Raw genomic sequence first — 17,947 nt, forward strand, 5'->3', positions numbered from 1 at the left:
TGTCAGTCCCAGATTTCTGCCAGATGCAGATTTCCCTCTGTTTCTCTGTGCCTTGTTTGTGGATCTTCTTGCTGCCTGACATTGGACCTCGTTCTGACAATCCGTTTTGCCTATCCCCTTTGCTCTGATCCGTTATCCTCCTGGTATTCTGACCTCAGACCGTTACCTGACTAAGCCTTTGTCACCTCCCTCTATTTATAATGTACCCTCCTGGCTCTTGAAATTGAACTCCTTTACTACCCAGCCTCATGCTTTGTCATCGAGAAGTGACTAAGCATCACAGCAGGGAAGCGATGCGCTCCAGGATATATAATCCTTAGACAACCCCTTTAATATATTCATGGGGAACCTGTCTGTTTTTATGGAAAGTGTTAGGATCCAAGGTAATGAGAATTGATTCCCATCTGTCAGATATCCAGAGCTCTATGGATATGTCATTGCACCTTTTAAAAAAAAATATTACCAATAATCAAATTTATTGTATATAGAAAAAAGGCATTTGTAAAGTTATCTGTATGTGACATTGATCTGAAATAACAGAATCATCTTCATTACAACAGAAGTGCTGATTATCGTACTGCTGCACGCAGCTTTGTCCTTAAAGGGGTTGACAGTAAGTGTTAGAATGTTCGAAAATAACAAAAGAAGCCATAATCTGCTTGTCTCTACTGATAGCGGGGTCTGACAGTCAGCACCCACCAGACAGCTGTCATCACCTTTGGGATAGATGGATGTAAACAGTAAACTGATCTGATATTGATGACCTATCCTTAAGACCCCATACACACTAGACTAACGTCGGATGAACCTGCCTATAAATAGATGGGTTCAATCGATGGTTTGATGAGTATGGGGGCTTTGGCCAACTCATGGTCTGGAAAAATGTCGATCAATCTAGTCTGATTTTAGACTGTCGATCACACTGTTCTCCCTGAGATAAGCCGCAGGCCGACGTGTCAGTCGGTGGCTTCCTCATAGAGAACAGAGGAATATTCGGCCGAACGAGCTCCCGTGTATAGGAGAGTGAGCTGAGATGGCTATAGAAAGATCTGCCGAAGCATCGCTCAGCCAACAGCCATCTAATGTGTATGGCCAGATCAAGTCATCGATATAAATGTAGTGAACACCTCTCTAACGTAACACAAGATTTTGGCCATTTTCTTCAGTATCTTACAATGTGTCATCTAAACTAATTGAGATGGGAAACGTCTGATCTCCGTTGACTTTGCTTATTAGTTATATTTGGACAAGAATGCCATTCATCCCGGCATCCTTATGGTTGACCACACATGCCCATCTTGTCACTCAGCCCCGAGCATCTGGTGCTCTGTGATATTGAGCGACATTCATGGATATATTGCCTGCTTCCTGATTGTAGGTGGAAGCTTGTAATACAAAAAAACAAAGTGTGCACAAAAGATAGGGATCACCTATCATTTGATTTAAATACTTACAAAATCCACAAAAATGTAAAAAGAAAAAAACATTTAAAAAGCCCAAAGGCTAACAATGTGCTGGCCCTCCATCCCAAAATAAGGCTGTATGCTACCTTACCTATCCACTACAGGAAAACAATCAATATGGTGCACGTGCTATAACGTATTAATGGAAATAGGCAAAAGGTAAAGTAGCACACGTAAGTCAATATGCAATGACAAGCCTAAATATAATACTAGATAATACGGTCTATGACAAAAAAAAAAGATCAACATAGCACAGGCATATAACAATAAGTAAATAAATACCGTAGATTGATTATTACCAGCACAACCCAAGAGCTAGTCTCAAAAATAGGAATAATATGGTCCAAGGCATAGTCACAGAAAACCTGTGTATGCGGTTATGTAAAAAGTAGAGAAGAGGCTTTTTTTTTCTGTTTTACACCATGTTCTTTTGGTGTTATGGTTCCACCACTTAGTGAGTCTGGGATGCAGTTAGTGACAGCTCAGCCGTCCAATCTGGTACAGGTGCATTCTGAAGCTGTCAGTACTTTGATTGACAGCTCTGTCATCCAGTCTGGTGCAGGGGCATGCTGAGCTGTCAGTGTATGTTGATTGAAAACTCAGGCGTCCAATCTGAGACTGGGAGGCACTCGCAGTCTCCAGGTGTTCATTATCCCAGGTGATTGCCAGGCTACTTAACTGAGCTGTTAGTCTCAGACTTACATTCAGCTAAGTGTGGTTTGTCTCTCTGTGTCTTGTGTTCTGTTTGTAGATCTTGCCTGACCTTGGATCTCATTCTGACCATCCGTCTGTTTGACCCCTTCGGCTCTGATCCACTATCCTGTTATTCTGACCTTGGAATGTTACCTCACTATGCTTTTGTCTCTTTATTTTGTTTACTTCACTGTTTTTTCACCTTGGACATCTTTACCGCTCTGCTACATGACTAGTTCATGAGTAGTGACTAGCGTCACATTTCGACACCGTATTACCAAGCAATTCTCTGCTAAAAACATCGCCAGTCAGGGCTCATTCAGACTTTGAGGGGTGTGAGTGCTATCCGTGTTTTTCACAAATAGATCACGTACCCATTATAGATTATGGGGCTGTTGATATATTGCCCTCTTACGGCCCCCTCCACGTCTCCTGGTGTACTGCCCTGTCTCCTGGTATCTGCTCCATGCTCTGGACAGACACAGCTACCATTCCTACCACAGCTCCCCTTGATGTGCCATCCTGGATGAGCTGCACTACTTGAGCAACATCTGTGGGTTGTAGACACTGCCTCGTGCTACTGTGCAGTACCTCTACGGGTGAGAGCAATGACAACTTTAAAAGTGACCAAAACAACAGCCGAAAAGGATGAGAACAGATAAATGGTTTGTGGTCACCCCCTGCAGAACCACTCCTTTATGTGTGTTGTCTTGTTTATTGCCTAACATTTCTACCTGTTGTCTGTTCCATTTGCACCACAGCAGGAGAAATTGATTCACAATCAGTGTTGTTTCATAACTGGACAGGTTGATTTCACAGAAGTGTGATTGACTGGGAGTTACTTTGCGTTGTTTAAGTGTTCCCTTTATTTTTATGAGCAGTGAATTTTAAGAATCATAAGCCACATATAGAGAAATGACTAAGTGAGTTGGGGATAGGGAGGAGGAAATAAACCTAAGTTATTTATTTGTTATGCATCGCTTATATAGTGCCATCATACTCCATAGCATTTTAAAGACATTATCATCAGTGTCCCCATTGGGTTTCACAATCTACATTCCCTATCAGTATGTCTTTGGATTGTGGGAGGAAACTGGAGAACCCGGAGGAAACCCACGCAAACACGGGGAGAACATACAAACTCCTTGCAGATGTTGTCCTTGGTGGGATTTGATCCCAGGACCCCAGCGCTGCAAGTCTGTAGTGTTAACCACTGAGTCACTATGCTGTCCATCTCTATGTGGCTTGATGAAAGATTATCAAAATATACTGTAGGTGCCACTACATGTAATCATTGTCATGATCGGGAATTTTCTATGAATTCTCCTTTTTAATAGGAATCAATAAAGTAGATTTTTTTAATTGGATGAAGACTTGTTGATGTTAGACAAAGGTTAAGAAACCTCTATTATTTTGTTTTTCATCTCAGAAAAAAACGTTGAAACTCTGAAAATCTCTCATGAAACTCTCATAAGAAACACTGATGCAACTTACTTGAACCATTTTATGCATACAATAAAAATCACTAATGTCTGATTGAGCACTAAGGCATTGTGCTGATTATTCCGTGGGTTTTCTATGGTCCCTTGTAGACATACACTACCGTTCAAAAGTTTAGGGTCACCCAGACAATTTTGTGTTTTCCATGAAAACTCATACTTTTATTAATCAAATGAGTTGCCAAATGAATTGACAATCTAGTCCAGACATTGACAAGGTTCGAAAAAAAGATTTTTTATTTGAAATAATAATTTTCTCTTTCAAACATTGCTTTCGTCAAAGAATGCTCTCTTTGCAGCAATTTTAGCATTGCAGACCTTTGGCATTCTAGGAGTTAATTTGCTGAGGTAATCTGGAGAAATTTCACCCCATGCTTCCAGAAGCCCCTCGCACAAGTTGGTTTGGCTTGATGGGTATTTTTGGCACCATATGGTCAAGCTGCTCCCACAACAGCTCAATGGGGCTGAGATCTGGTGACTGCGCTGGTCACTCCATTACAGATCGAATACCAGCTGTCTGCTTCTCCCCTAAATAGTTCTTGCATAATTTGGAGGTGTGCTTTGCGTCATTGTCCTGTTGTAGGATGAAATTGGGTCCAGTCAAGCGCTGTCCACAGGGCATGGCATGGCGTTGCAAAATGGAGTGATAGCCTTCCTTATTCAAAATCCCTTTTACTTTGTACAAATCTCCCACTTTACCAGCACCAAAGCAACCCCAGACCATCACATTACCTCCACCATGCTTGACAGATGGCATCAGGCACTCTTCCAGCATCTTTTCAGTTGTTCTGCATCTCACAAATGTTGTTTTGTGTGATCCAAGCACGTCAAACTTGGATTCGTCTGTCCATAACACTTTTTCCCAATCTTCCTCTGTCCAATGTCTGTGTTCTTTTGCCCATATTAATCTTTTCCTTTTATTAGCCAGTCTCAGATATGGCTTTTTCCTTGCCACTCTGCCCTGAAGGCCAGCATCCCGGAGTCGCCTCTTCACTGTAGACGTTGACATTGGCATTTTGCATGTACTATTTAATGAAGCTGCCAGTTGAGGACCTGTGAGGCGTCGATTTCTCAAACTACAGACTCTCATGTACTTGTCTTGTTGCTCAGTTGTGCAGCGGGACCTCTCACTTCTCCTTCTACTCTGGTTAGGGCCTGTTTGTGCTCTCCTCTGAAGGGAGTAGTACATACCATTACAGGAAATCTTTAGTTTCTTGGCAATTTCTCGCAAGGAATAGGATTAATTTCTTAGAACAAGAATAGACTGTTGAGTTTCACGTGAAAGTTATTTTTTTCTGGCCATTTTGAGAGTTTAATGGAACCAACAAATGTAATGCTCCAGATTCTCAACTAGCTCAAAGGAAGGTCAGGTTTATAGGTTCTCTAATCAACCAAACTGTTTTCAGCTGTGCTAACATACTTGCACAAGGGTTTTCAAGGGTATTCTAAACATCCATTAGCCTTCTTACACAGATAGCAAACACAAAGTACCATCAGAACACTGGAGTTATGTTTGTTGGAAATGGGCCTCTATATACCTATGAAAATATTGTATTACAAACCAGACGTTTGCAGCTAGAATAGTCATTTACCACATTAACAATGTATAGAGTGTATTTCTGAATCATTTATTGTGACCTTCATTTGAAAAAAAAACTGTGCTTTTCTTTCAAAAATAAAGAAATTTCTAAGTGACCCTAAACTTTTGAATGGTAGTGTACCTCATTGGGTTATTACCAACTGTGGAGACACAGGGGATTGGTGGGTGCGCAAGTCCACTAGTCGTAACCGCATGGACCAGGGATTGTCCTGCCGCAAACCCGCTCTCCTTTTAACGTGGGCAAAACGCTACTCAGACAGCACACAGTGAGGGTAAAAAAGTGTGGCAATACTTTATTGAACCACAAAACAGGCAGATACCATGTAGAAAAGTCCCAGCAAAATACCCTAAGATAGTGCACATTACAGAGTCTCACCCTTCCGCTGACTCACCAGGATAATGGCAATTGTTACTTCAGAGCTCCCAGGGTTGACTAGCCACCTGTGGCACACACATACAGAGAGGAGGTAACGACAAGCTAAGGAAGATGACAGTCCATTGAGGAACAAGGCCAGTTGACCCGAGGGTCACAACCTGGCTTCTCCAAAGATCTCCATGGTTCAACGACGAGGAGCAGATCTGTATTCTTCCAACCGGGGCCGAGGTCCCCTAGGTTGTTTCCTGTAGAATGATAGATCCGTGTCCCTCGTGATGGAGTCATGATGTATTAGCAGCAATCCTGTAGGGTCCCCTGAATGTTTGGATGTCTTGGCTGAATCTCTGGTTGTCTTTCTCTCTGTCTCTCTGAACACAGGCAGATATGCCTTATTATAGGTCACAACGTTTCATTTAGGCATTCCACCACAAGCTTGGGGGAAGGTGGTAGGGGGCCATCCCTCACTTTTGGAGTGTTCAAACAACATGCATAGATTGTCCTACATATTGCAGAGCTCGATTGGGTCATCAACATATTAACAAACATTGTGCCTTTGTTTCCCAAAAATAGTAGAACAATACTAGGACTGCAATACAAGGACAGATACAATAGGTAATCTGAAGCCAGTCAACGAATAGCAGACATTGAGCATTCAATCAATGACAATAAGGGTCAACAGTCATTCTCACATCAACTCTAGCTCATGTCCCTGGGTCTACTAAAATAATAGTTGTCTGGTTAATTAAGATACAATTCTGTGTCTTCACACCAACTTTAAAGAACTACCTGACCCCAGAATAGGTGATAACTTGCAGATCGGGTGGAGGGGATGTCCTATTATTGAGCAGATATTCAAATAGAACATTATAAATCAATGTAGTTAGGACCTATAGAAATAGTGAAATTCACCCATAAGAGTAAGATGAAAAACATATGGGGGAGGGGATGGATTAGTCATATGACATGCAAACGGAGCGAAAAATTGAGTAACCATAATCCACCAATTAAAATAAAAGCCATATTTTTTTATTGAAATATATATATATATATATTACATGACAATTACAAGTGAAGTCTCTTACGGGAGGAACAAGAAAGGGGGGATCCTTCTGTCATGATCCAGTCCGGAGTTTAGTCCTGTCTGCTCATTCTCTGAATGGATCATGTCTAGGGTTAACTTTGCTCCACCTCATTTTGGGCTCAGGTTTGCTATTTAGCTCCCAGGTATCCTGAGGGTGGTGTCAGCTATAGCTCTGTCTTTGGCGTGTGTACCCGACTCTGGAAGCTCTTGATTTGTCCTGTTGTGAACCCTGACTTGTCCTGTGTATGTTATCTCCCCCTGCCTGCCCTTTCCCAGTGTCTCTTTGTTTGTCGGTAGATCTGCTTGACTCCCTGTTACTGACCTCCTGGCTTGGCGTTTTGACTCTGTTTCAGCTTGTCCCTATTGTACCGTATTTTGCCCGTCCTGGTTTACTGATCCCTTGCTATGTCCTGACTATCCATTCTGTCTAATCATTTTGTACTGTAGTGCTATCTTGTGTTCTGACTTGGCTATCCTGACCTCTCTCTCTCTCGCCACTAGGTGGCGTTTGTTCAGCTGCTCTGTGAGTGCAGTCTCGCTTCTCTACCAAGCTCCCCCTGGTGGAGGTTGCGCTGTACTGCACTGCAGCTGCATGATACCATCCATATGTAATGTCACGCATGGGAACATAAGCAGTAGGGCACCATATGTCAAACAACATACATGGTATAATCAACAAATGCAATATAATAAATAGCAACATTATTAGATGAATGTGTGTCACCTCGATATCATAAATGATGCAAAATGAAGCAAGTCAAGGATAGATGAACACGTAGCTATCACAAACAGTATCCATGAATGGACCCATGCAGGTAAAAGTTAGGTGAAAGTTAAAACGCCATGCTGAACTTACCTATGATGTGTGTGATGGGATCGCCCCACTCTGCCCCGATGCGCGTTTCACTTTTGCTTTCCTATGCAGAGGCACTAACACTCCAATCATTCTCTAAGGGCCAGCTGAAGATACTCGAGTTCAGAGCTACGCTATCTCCGGCAGTCCCATACAAAGTGAATGGAGAGGTGTGATGCACATGTACAGTCACGGTTTGATTCCAAAAAAACGCTCCAGAGCCCCCATTCTAGGGAGTAGTAGGATCCCAGCAATTACCCCCCCCCCCACACACACACACACACACACACACACACACACACACACACACACACACACACACACATCCACTAGTTATCGCTTATACTTTTGATAAGTGAAAACTTTAAAAGTTGGTTAGAACTCTTCAAGTTATTTCCAAGTATTTTTTTTTTGCATTTTTTTCTATTATACTGTACGGCAGGGGTGAAGTAGCTTCTACATATTTTTAGATAAGTTTTAGTCCCCTTATAAAACTATTGATCTGATACTAAAGCCAAACTATAAAGTGATCTCTGAAGCATCATATTTTCTGAAAGTGAGCTGCATGAATAATGAAAGAATGGCAGACAAAGTCTATTCTAATGTGGTATATCATTTTGTTGTTGGCTAGATGCTAGACCTAATGTAGAGAGCAATAAGATACAATTTGGAGGATAGCCAGTGGTTTTGTAAAGACCTTTTTAAAAAGTAATATTTTAGGGCATAGCGGTTCCTCGTCTTCTTTCCCCTCAGGGTGCCAGTATGGCCGCTCCTTACCTTTTCTAGTGCTGAGGAGCTGAAACTCCTGCCTACGACAATCAATTAATCTCACGTACTCAGTCCTGTGACCTTCAACAGTTATAAACTCTGGGCCTTTCTGCTAGGCGTCCTCTTCCAGGACCCTTCTCTGATTGATCAGTCTCTTAGTCACTTCTGCTGCTGATCTCGCTATCTCTTCCTTCAGTCTTCTTTCATTTAGGGACAAGCCAGAATCTGGCTCTGCTTCCAATGGACCTTATGTCCTTTCTCTGTGCACTCCAGGTCCTAGCTGACTCCCTAACAGTAAATTGCCACTTTCCCTTCATCTCAGCCCCTCTCATTCTGGGCTAGTCCCAAACATTAACTCTTACTAGCCCAACTATCAAACTACTGACACTGTCAACATTATTAACATCTTTCACGCACATCACAATTCATATTACATATCACAATTCACATTGTATATCACAGTTCACATTACATCGTATAACATTAAACTTGATTCTTCAAGAGCGAAAAGTAGGCAATATATCCATGTCTGATCAGAGTGTGATAGGCATAATCAGCCCCATTCTCTTGGATGAGACAAATTACGGTCGTGTGACCCTTATGAATAGCATTCCTGAAGTTATAAAGCCATTTTGATGCCATCACGTCTGCTATTAGCTAATGGTGCTGGTGTATGAAGTCTTGGAGCAGAAGCAGTGTATGGCTGTCTGCGAGCATTTGTCCCTGCAGCTGCATATATGAATGGTTGGGTGCGGGTTTACATCACAATGGAAGCTATGATTCATGGTAATAAATTCCGGTGGCTAAAGCAGATGTAAGCCGGACTGTAAATAGCTCTGCCGACTCCAGCGGGTAATTACCGGGCCTTATACTGACGGTGGAGATAATCAGAATGTAGCCTTATATAAGTATAACGTAGCTGGAAGCACATTGTGTAAGGGGCAATGTTTTATTATAACACTATGTAGAATAGGGTCTCAAAGGGGATGTGTCATCAGAAAAAAGTGCCCTATTTTTACGGACTGTCCCGGAATTTCTGGCTGGTTAGTAACCCAGATGGGAGATCTAATAGGGAATTATTCCAGTGGGAAGTTGAGGTTTCTACTTACAGCTTTACAGATTGGTGTCCAAGGTACTAATATCTAGAAAAACACTGGATGCTGTGGGTCCGACCTCTGGGACTTCCAGTGATCCAAAGAACAGGGCATACGCCCCTCTGCTCCATTTATGACGTGTATATTTCTCCTCCGAGAGAATTGTGCTGATGATGCTAGTGATGCTCTGATCAGACTCGGATCCGAGTGTCAGCTTAGTAACATCCAATTTTTCTCAGAAGAAAGAATCGGATCACACTGTGAGGAGAAGATGGAGAACAAAATTTCTCCATCTTCTCCATTCTGTGAGTCCGCGAAAAAGAGACTGCACTCAAAAAGCCATTGCATAGCACACGTCCGATGTGAGCGAGCCCCAGGACTGTGCTCTTCCCGAGACCTGTTTTCAGGATCACTGGGGGTCTGAATACTGGGACTATAGATAAGGGGATAACTTGCTATTTTGGAAATAAACGTTTAAAATCCCAGAAACCCCCTTAATTTTTTTTTATTTTAAAAATGACATCATTCCATATTTTCATATATTTTCTCTTTTTATGAAAATCTCTTTGATTACTAGATCCATACACTATTAATAAAAAATCAAGAGACTCTTAATATTACGTTTTGCTCATCTGACAGCAAATTCATGTGAGCTCATTCTTCAGTGACTGCTCACAGGTCATTTTCTTCTAATATAGTAAAATAACTATTATGAACTTCTCCTCCACCCTACTTCCCTACATTAGTTTAAAGGCTATGTTCATCTTTAAACAACATTTTTTTATACAGTTTCTAACTAGTCTTCATTAAAAAAAAGTTCTACCAATTTGCTGCTACAGAGTGACCGTAAATCTTTTTTTCTAGCTAAATGTTTTGCAAGAGTTGAAACTCCACGAGAGCTCCTGTTCAGTTCAGATAGCTCTCTGTGGTCCCCCTTCCCTTCTCTGAGTGTTATAGATAGCAGCAGAGAGGAGGAAAGTACTGTACACAGATCACAGCAAGGAGAGGGGAGAAAGTATCTACAGTCTCAGGGAGCACAGAGAAAACAGGATGTAGATAAGGAGGAAAAGAAATGAAGAATAAATAAGTGGAAGATAGAAGCACTGCTGATATATAGCCAATGAAGACAGCAGTACACTGCATACACATTCAGCCTATATACAGTGAGGAAAATAAGTATTTGATACACTGCAAGTTTTCTCACCTACAAAGAATGGAGAAGCCTGTATTTTTTTTTATCGTAGGTACAATTCAAAAGTGAGAGACAGAATCGAAAAAAAAAAAAAAAGAAAATCACATTGTATGATTTTGACATAATTAATTTGCATTTCATTGCATGGAATAAGCATTTGATATTTTGACATCCTGTCCGCTTTGCAGAAAAGCACCTCCAAAATATTATGTTTCCTCCACCATGCCTCATGGTTGGGACAGTGTTATTGGGGTTGTACTTATCCTACATCTTCTTCCAAACATAGCGAGTGAAGTTGATAACAAAAAGTTCTATTTTGGTTTCACTTGACCGCATAACCATCTCCCATGCCTCCTCTGGATAATGTAGATGGCCACTGGTGAACTTCAAACTGGCCTGGACATGTGCTGGTGCGAGCAGGGGGACCTTGCGTGCCCTGCAGGATTTTAATGCATAACGGCGTAGTGTGTTACTAACAGTAATGTTTGAGAATGTGGATTCAGCTCTTTTCAGGTCACTGACCAGGTCCTCCTATGTAGTTCTGCCCTGATTTCTGACCTTTCTCAGAATCATCCTTACTCCACAAGGTGAGATCTGTCATGGAGCCCCAGACCGAGGAAGATTGACAGTCATCTTGTGTTTCTTCCATTTTCTAATAATTGTGCCAACAGTTGTTGCCTTCTCACCAAGCTGCTTGCCAATTGTCTGTAGCCCATCTCAGCCTTGTGCAGGTCTACAATTTTGTCCTTGGTGTCCTAAGACAGCTCTTTGGTCTTGGCCATGGTGGAAAGGTTGGAATGTGATTGATTGATTGATTGTGTGAACAGCTGTTTTTCATACAGGTAATGAGTTCAAACAGGTGCAATTAATGCAGGTAATGAGTGCGGAGTAGGAGGGCTTCTTAAAGAAAAACGAGCAGGTCTGTGAAAGCCAGAAGTCTTGCTGGTTGGTAGGTGATCAAATACAGATTTCACGAAATAAAATGCAATTTAATTATGTGAAAATCATACAATGTGATTTTCTGTTTTTTTTCCATTTTAGATTCTGTCTCTCACAGTTGAAGTGTATCTACGATAACAATTACAGGTCTCTCCATTTTTTGTAGGTGGGAAAACTATCAAATACTTATTTTCTTCACTGTAACTGGGAGAAACACTCCCACAAGAGAAAAAACTGAACCTTGGATCAGGCTGCAAACTGCATATCAGGGGGATCTGAAAAATCAATGAATCAATGAAGATTGCAGACTGAAACTTAGTGCAATTTTATTAACTAAAAGTAAGCCACTAACATACAACACTTTACACATGTTTTAGGCAGGTGTTGAGAAATGCTGTAAAGTAAGAATGCTTTAATTTAAAAAATAAAAGTGTCAACAGTTTATTATTATTAATGAAAAAATTACTAAATATGTGAACAAAAGAGAAATCTAAACTAAATCAAACATTGGTGTGATCACCCTTTGCCTTCATCATTTGTACTTGCAAACAATTTTGGCAGGAACTCAGGATGGAAGTTTTTGCCAAACATCTTGGAGAACCACAAATGTTCTGTGGAGATCTCACTTGCGCAGATCCTTCTGTCTCTTCATGTAATCCGACACAGACTGGATGATGTTGAGATCAAGGCTCTGCGGGGCTGTATCATCACTTCTGGGGCTCCTTGTTCTTCTTTACACTGAATATAGTCTTTAATGACATTGGCTGGATGTTATACAGGGCTCATGAATATGGAGGACTACATGGCAGCAGGGTTGCCAACTTGTCTTTTAATTTTTTTGGATGGCTTATAAAAACAAAATCACGGACAGACAATATTTTTCTACATACACATTAGAAAACCATTAAAAAACATTATGATTATAAGAGATCCATACCTACAGCCCATAATTCTGATTTGAAGACATCAGTTGCAGTCACGTAAACTGTAAAATGATGATAATTACAGTCAAAATAATCTATAGAAGTTTCTTTAGTTTCTTTTTTTAAATCACAGATGACTCACATTTTCTTTTAATTGATTGGTAACAAGTACAGTTTAGTTTCCTCTACAGTAAAGTGACTTGCCAGTAGTGAAAGGGTTAATACTTGCGCCCTGCATCAGTAATAGGCCCCTGTAGTATGACAACTGTTATGAGGTTGCAAACACATGTCATAAAGAAGATTCCATTACTGATGCGCCTGAGGACGTTGAGCTTGACCACCCCACATAATGTGCCAACCTTGGGGTAATTTGGAGGTTCTAGCAGGGAAAAGGGTTGTTTGCTCTAGACACTCTCAGAGTATATGAAGGTGATAGAGAGGGGTCCCCGGTAGAGGATACCTTTCTACATAGAGCCGCTCTCTTTTGGGTGAACATGGACAGACCTATGACTTCCATGGGTGCTGTGTTGGGAGGGCAAGGATGGGGGAGGGGGTATTTATCTTATTAGGGGTCATCCATAATGAACAACCCCTGTACCGAGTGTCTAACTTCCCGAGACTTGGATGTGGATCTGTAAGTGAGAGATGGTAGATCCACCTTGGCATCAGATCAACCAAATTGGGTCAATGTGGTGACAGATATCGCAGCCAGATCTCCCTCACATCTGGTTTATCACATTTATAGTCTATATTTGTTATGTCATTATGTCTCTGTAAATCTGCTAAAATGTACAAATTGTAAAATTCTGCCGTTCAATCTGTTATATCGACACTAACTCTCTAAGCCCAAGGGGAGGGCGATCCTCCAGCCATGGTTCCCTAGAGGTTTCCTCCACAGGGTTTTTTCCTCTCCTGAGTGCTGGGGGTGACTCTTCGTAAGTCGGGGGTTGTGCTATTTTTGGTGTCATGTAAATTTAAATAAATTTGAGAACGTTTGACACCTAATTGCAGTACTTCGTGTATTTATTTTGTGTGCTTCAGTCTGATTCATTTTGTTTGGTAGTCGGGGTCCATCACATGTCACTGGATCATACGGCTGGATATCTGCCGGACGCACAGGACCCTCACCTATTGAGTAAGTACTGGAGGGGTTACCCCTGCTCTGCTGGTGATGATGGAGAAGAGGAGACGAGCATTACGGCACAACTCCTAGATGTGTGCTCTCATCATTGGAATCGAAAGGTTTATTATAAGCAGGTTGTCCGGCTATTTCTGTGCCTCCTGTTGACTTCAAAGGAAAAGGCTGCATGCAAGATGGTAGGTGGGAACAGCGGCTACACAGAAATTTTTTCCCAATAGGCGAGGGCAGGTCATCTCCATCCTAAGTGGCAGACTTAAAATCATTTTTACTTAAAGGGAATCTATCAGGTGATTTTTGTGTTCCCTACTAATAGTATCCTGAAATAGGGCTTGGGCAACCCTTTCAGGATATGTAACTTTTATAGATATAGATGGCCCAGCTGTGTAGCTGTAAGCCCCTGGAAAAATTTATTCTGTCTCGCTGGCAAGTGAGATATACAGTATGTTAATGCCAAATGAATATTCACTGTTTCCCCACCCATAATCTTGTCCACCCCTCAGTGCCTTTGTCACTAATTCTGTCAGATTCGTCATCCTCGGACTGGCTGTCTGCTCTCCTGACCTGAGAGTGACAGCTACATAGAAATACATGCTATCACTCTCAGGTCAGGAGAGCAGACGGCCAGTCCGAGGATTTTGCATTTACATCCGCTCTGGCTAGCTAAGCATATGTAAATGTGAAATTAATATTCACCCCTTCCCGTCCATAATCTCGCCCACCCCTCTGCACCGGCGTCACCGATTGGGTGCAGTCAGATGGCCATATTACTCATCCAAGAATCCCATTGCATCAACTGGGTGCAGCAAGCTAATATCTTTTAAATTCTATGCTGGCTGCTCGGAGGAGGGCTTAGGCTAGTTTCACATTTGCGTTTAAAAACGTAGCGTTTAAAACGCAAAAGCAGGTGGTGAAAAAAACACATGTAAACGCGTGCAAACGCTGCGTTTTTTAGACGCATGCGTATTCTCATGCGGTAAAAAAACGCGGCGTTTTGATGCGTTTACATGCGTTTTTTCCTGCGTTTGCGTTTTTGAAACGCATGCTGAGAAGTGTGTGACAGCTGCCAATCATCAAAATCATCTAGAAAACCCACTATAAATAGAAATAGCTAGGGTTGGGGTTAGGGTTAGGATCCCTAGGGTTAGGGGTAGGGTTAGGGTTAGGATCCCTAGGGTTGGGGTTAGGGTTAGGATCCCTAGGGTTAGGGGTAGGGGTAGGGTTTGGATCCCTTTATCACCTTGATGGTGGGGGGTGGCTTATCAGTGTGTATTCTTGTTTTTTTCTATTGAAACGCATGCATTTAAAACGCAACCAAACGCATGTGCTTAAAAATGCATGCGTTTACATAGACAGCAATACGATTTTTTGCGGCAAAAAAATGCATGCGTTTTTTTGCGGCAAAAAAACGCCTCTAGAAATTACTACATGTTGCATTTCTGCAACAAAACGCAAGCATAGAAACGACGCATGTGTCGTCAAACGCGGCAAAACGCATACAAAAAAAACGCATGCAGCAAAAAACGCAAATGTGAAACCAGCCTAACTCCATAATGATTGCTATTTCGGCTCCATCCTCCGAGCAGCTACTGAGCTAAAATAATTTTAACTTAGGCTAGGTTCACATTGCGTTAATGTGTGCACGCTAACGGACAGCGTTACACGGCGAAAATGTCGCAATTAACGCCGTGCAGCGGGTCCGTTAGCGCACCCATTGACAGCAATGTAAATTTCGCCTGTAGCGCATCGCTAGCGCGTGCCTTTTTCGGCTTGCGCTAGCGATGTGCCGTTCTTTTGTGACGCGCCGCGGACGCTGCTTGCAGCGTCCGCGGCGCGCCCGAGGTCCGTTCCCCGCTCTCGCAGATCGGGGATCTACTAGAGCGGGGACGTTAACGCGACCCCTAAACGCGGCCCCGAAAAAAACATTGCGTTAGCGCAATCCGCTAGCGCTAAACGGATTGCCCTAACGCAATGTGAACCTAGCCTTAATGTTTGTGTTCTCTGTTGCTTTATTGTGGATAAAGGTGCTTAGGTGACCAGTGCTACAGCCAGTGGGGGATGGGGAATGGGGTATACATTAATTTACAGGACAAAATATTTTGGTTGGCACTCTTGACTTCTGTTTGGTGCACAAAGGTAGTAAATGAATCTGAAGACTATGAAATATAGAGACTCAGGCCATGAAGAAGGTGAAGGTGAATTTCTTCTCTTTAGCTGACCGAAGATTAATAAAATAATTTAAATTGCAATCTCCTGCTGTGGTCTTCTATCTGGGTGTAAGAGTATGACCAGTACGGTCATGTGCTTCTCCCTTAATAAGGGTTTTGGTAAGAAAATGGTTATAACTTGTGTATAGGAAAACGTGTTTCAATAAGCATAGAATCTTATAAGCACCGAGGTGCACGGTTAATGTGTTGTAATGTAATAAGTGTAGTATGTGTAATTCAGTAGAGTTTTATAAATATTGCGTCATGGAGATGACTCAAATGTGTTTTGATGAAGATATAATGTACTTTTGTATTAGAAAGATGGAATGGATAAGAATTAAGGTATAGGAAATAGAATAAGGGTTTAGTTTTAGATATAATATAGTTCTGGGAACAGTGCAGTAGTGGGCACAATATATTCAGGAAGTAGATAAGTATTTTGTAGGAATTGTTAAAGTGTGTGGGAACAGCCCCAATTTGCGAGGGGCTGAGGTAGTTAAAAATGGGAAGACTTCCTGCTTTAGAGTAGATGAGATTAGATAAAAGTGTAGAGAGCAGAAGTTCAAGGCCAGAGGGCTAGAGAGCACAATAGATTATGAAAGGTGAGGGCAGCATGAGAACGGCCGCGATAAATTTCAGTGGACCTTCCCGGGACGTCTGGGGCCTACGCCTGAACTAGGCATGGAGAAGCTTGCCTTATTCTCTTCCCAGAATGGGAAACACGGAAATCGGGACTGGCTTTTTGGCGGCTGCATAGGCAGGTGGAGAATCCCAGGGGCCAGAGATGTCAGTGAGGAGAGGGATAGCTCAGGCTGAAAGTACCATAACGATGATGATGTATTGTGCTGTAATAATTGAACTCGGACTTCTCAGTAAAGTTAAACTGTTTGAAAAGGACAAAGTGTCTCCTGTGGACTGTGCAGCTGTTCCAGGAACCGGGATCATGGAGACAGCGGAAGTCTCCTGCCAAAATGTGATTCACACAAAGCACAAGGGAAACGGGACACTATTTACTTGTGGGGTTGCCAGGGTGTGGGAAAACAGCAGCCCCTCACAGATGACTACCACCCTGTGCACCATACAACTTGGGTGTACTATAGTGTCCTCACCATAAAATTCAGCAACAGAAGTATGCAAAAGAACCTCTAAACAAGCCTGAGGCATTTTGGAAACAAGTCCTGTGAACCGATGAGGTTAAAATAGAACTTTTTGGCCACAATTATCAAATATACAGTACAGACCAAAAGTTTGGACACACCTTCTCATTTAAAGATTTTTCTGTATTTTCATGACTATGAAAATTGTACATTCACACTGAAGGCATCAAAAGTATGAATTAACACATGTGGAATTATATACTTAACAAAAAAGTGTGAAACAACTGAAATTATGTCTTATATTCTAGGTTCTTCAAAGTAGCCACCTTTTGCTTTGATGACTGCTTTGCACACTCTTGGCATTCTCTTGATGAGCTTCAAGAGGTAGTCACCGGGAATGGTCTTCCAACAATCTTGAAGGGGTTCCCAGAGAGGCTTAGCACTTGGTGGCCCTTTTGCCTTCACTCTGCGGTCCAGCTCACCCCAAACCATCTCGACTGGGTTCAGGTCTGGTGATTGTGGAGGCCAGGTCATCTGGCGTAGCACCCCATCACTCCTTGGTCAAATAGCCCTTACACAGCCTGGAGGTGTGTTTGGGGTCATTGTCCTGTTAAAAAATAAATGATGGTCCAAGTAAACGCAAACTGGATGGAATAGCATGCCGCTGCAAGATGCTGTGGTAGCCATGCTGGTTCAGTATGCCTTCAATTTTGAATAAATCTCCAACAGTGTCACCAGCAAAGCACCCGGGCCCCCACCATCACACCTCCTCCTCCATGCTTCACGGTGGGAACCAGGTCATGTAGAGTCCATCTGTTCACCTTTTCTGCGTTGCACAAAGACATGGTGGTTGGAACCAAAGATCTCAAATTTGGACTCATCAGACCAAAGCACAATTTCCACTGGTCTAATGTTCATTCCTTGTGTTCTTTAGCCCAAACAAGTCTCTTTTGCTTGTTGCCTGTCCTTAGCAGTGGTTTCCTAGCAGCTATTTTACCATGAAGGCCTGCTGCACAAAGTCTCC

The 17,947-nt window shown here is 42.2% G+C and overlaps 1 long non-coding RNA gene across 1 annotated transcript; it reads left to right on the forward strand.

The window, feature by feature from the left end:
- The first annotated feature begins 9,136 nt into the window (after positions 1-9,136).
- On the forward strand, positions 9,137-13,771 carry LOC143783416 (uncharacterized). The gene is made up of 3 exons (XR_013217154.1): positions 9,137-9,185; positions 11,725-11,897; positions 13,545-13,771. It is a non-coding gene; the product is annotated as an uncharacterized LOC143783416 (long non-coding RNA).
- The last annotated feature ends 4,176 nt before the right edge of the window (positions 13,772-17,947 follow it).

Source organism: Ranitomeya variabilis, chromosome 6, assembly GCF_051348905.1.
Source record: "Ranitomeya variabilis isolate aRanVar5 chromosome 6, aRanVar5.hap1, whole genome shotgun sequence".
In the NCBI taxonomy this organism is placed as follows: Eukaryota; Metazoa; Chordata; class Amphibia; order Anura; family Dendrobatidae; genus Ranitomeya; species Ranitomeya variabilis.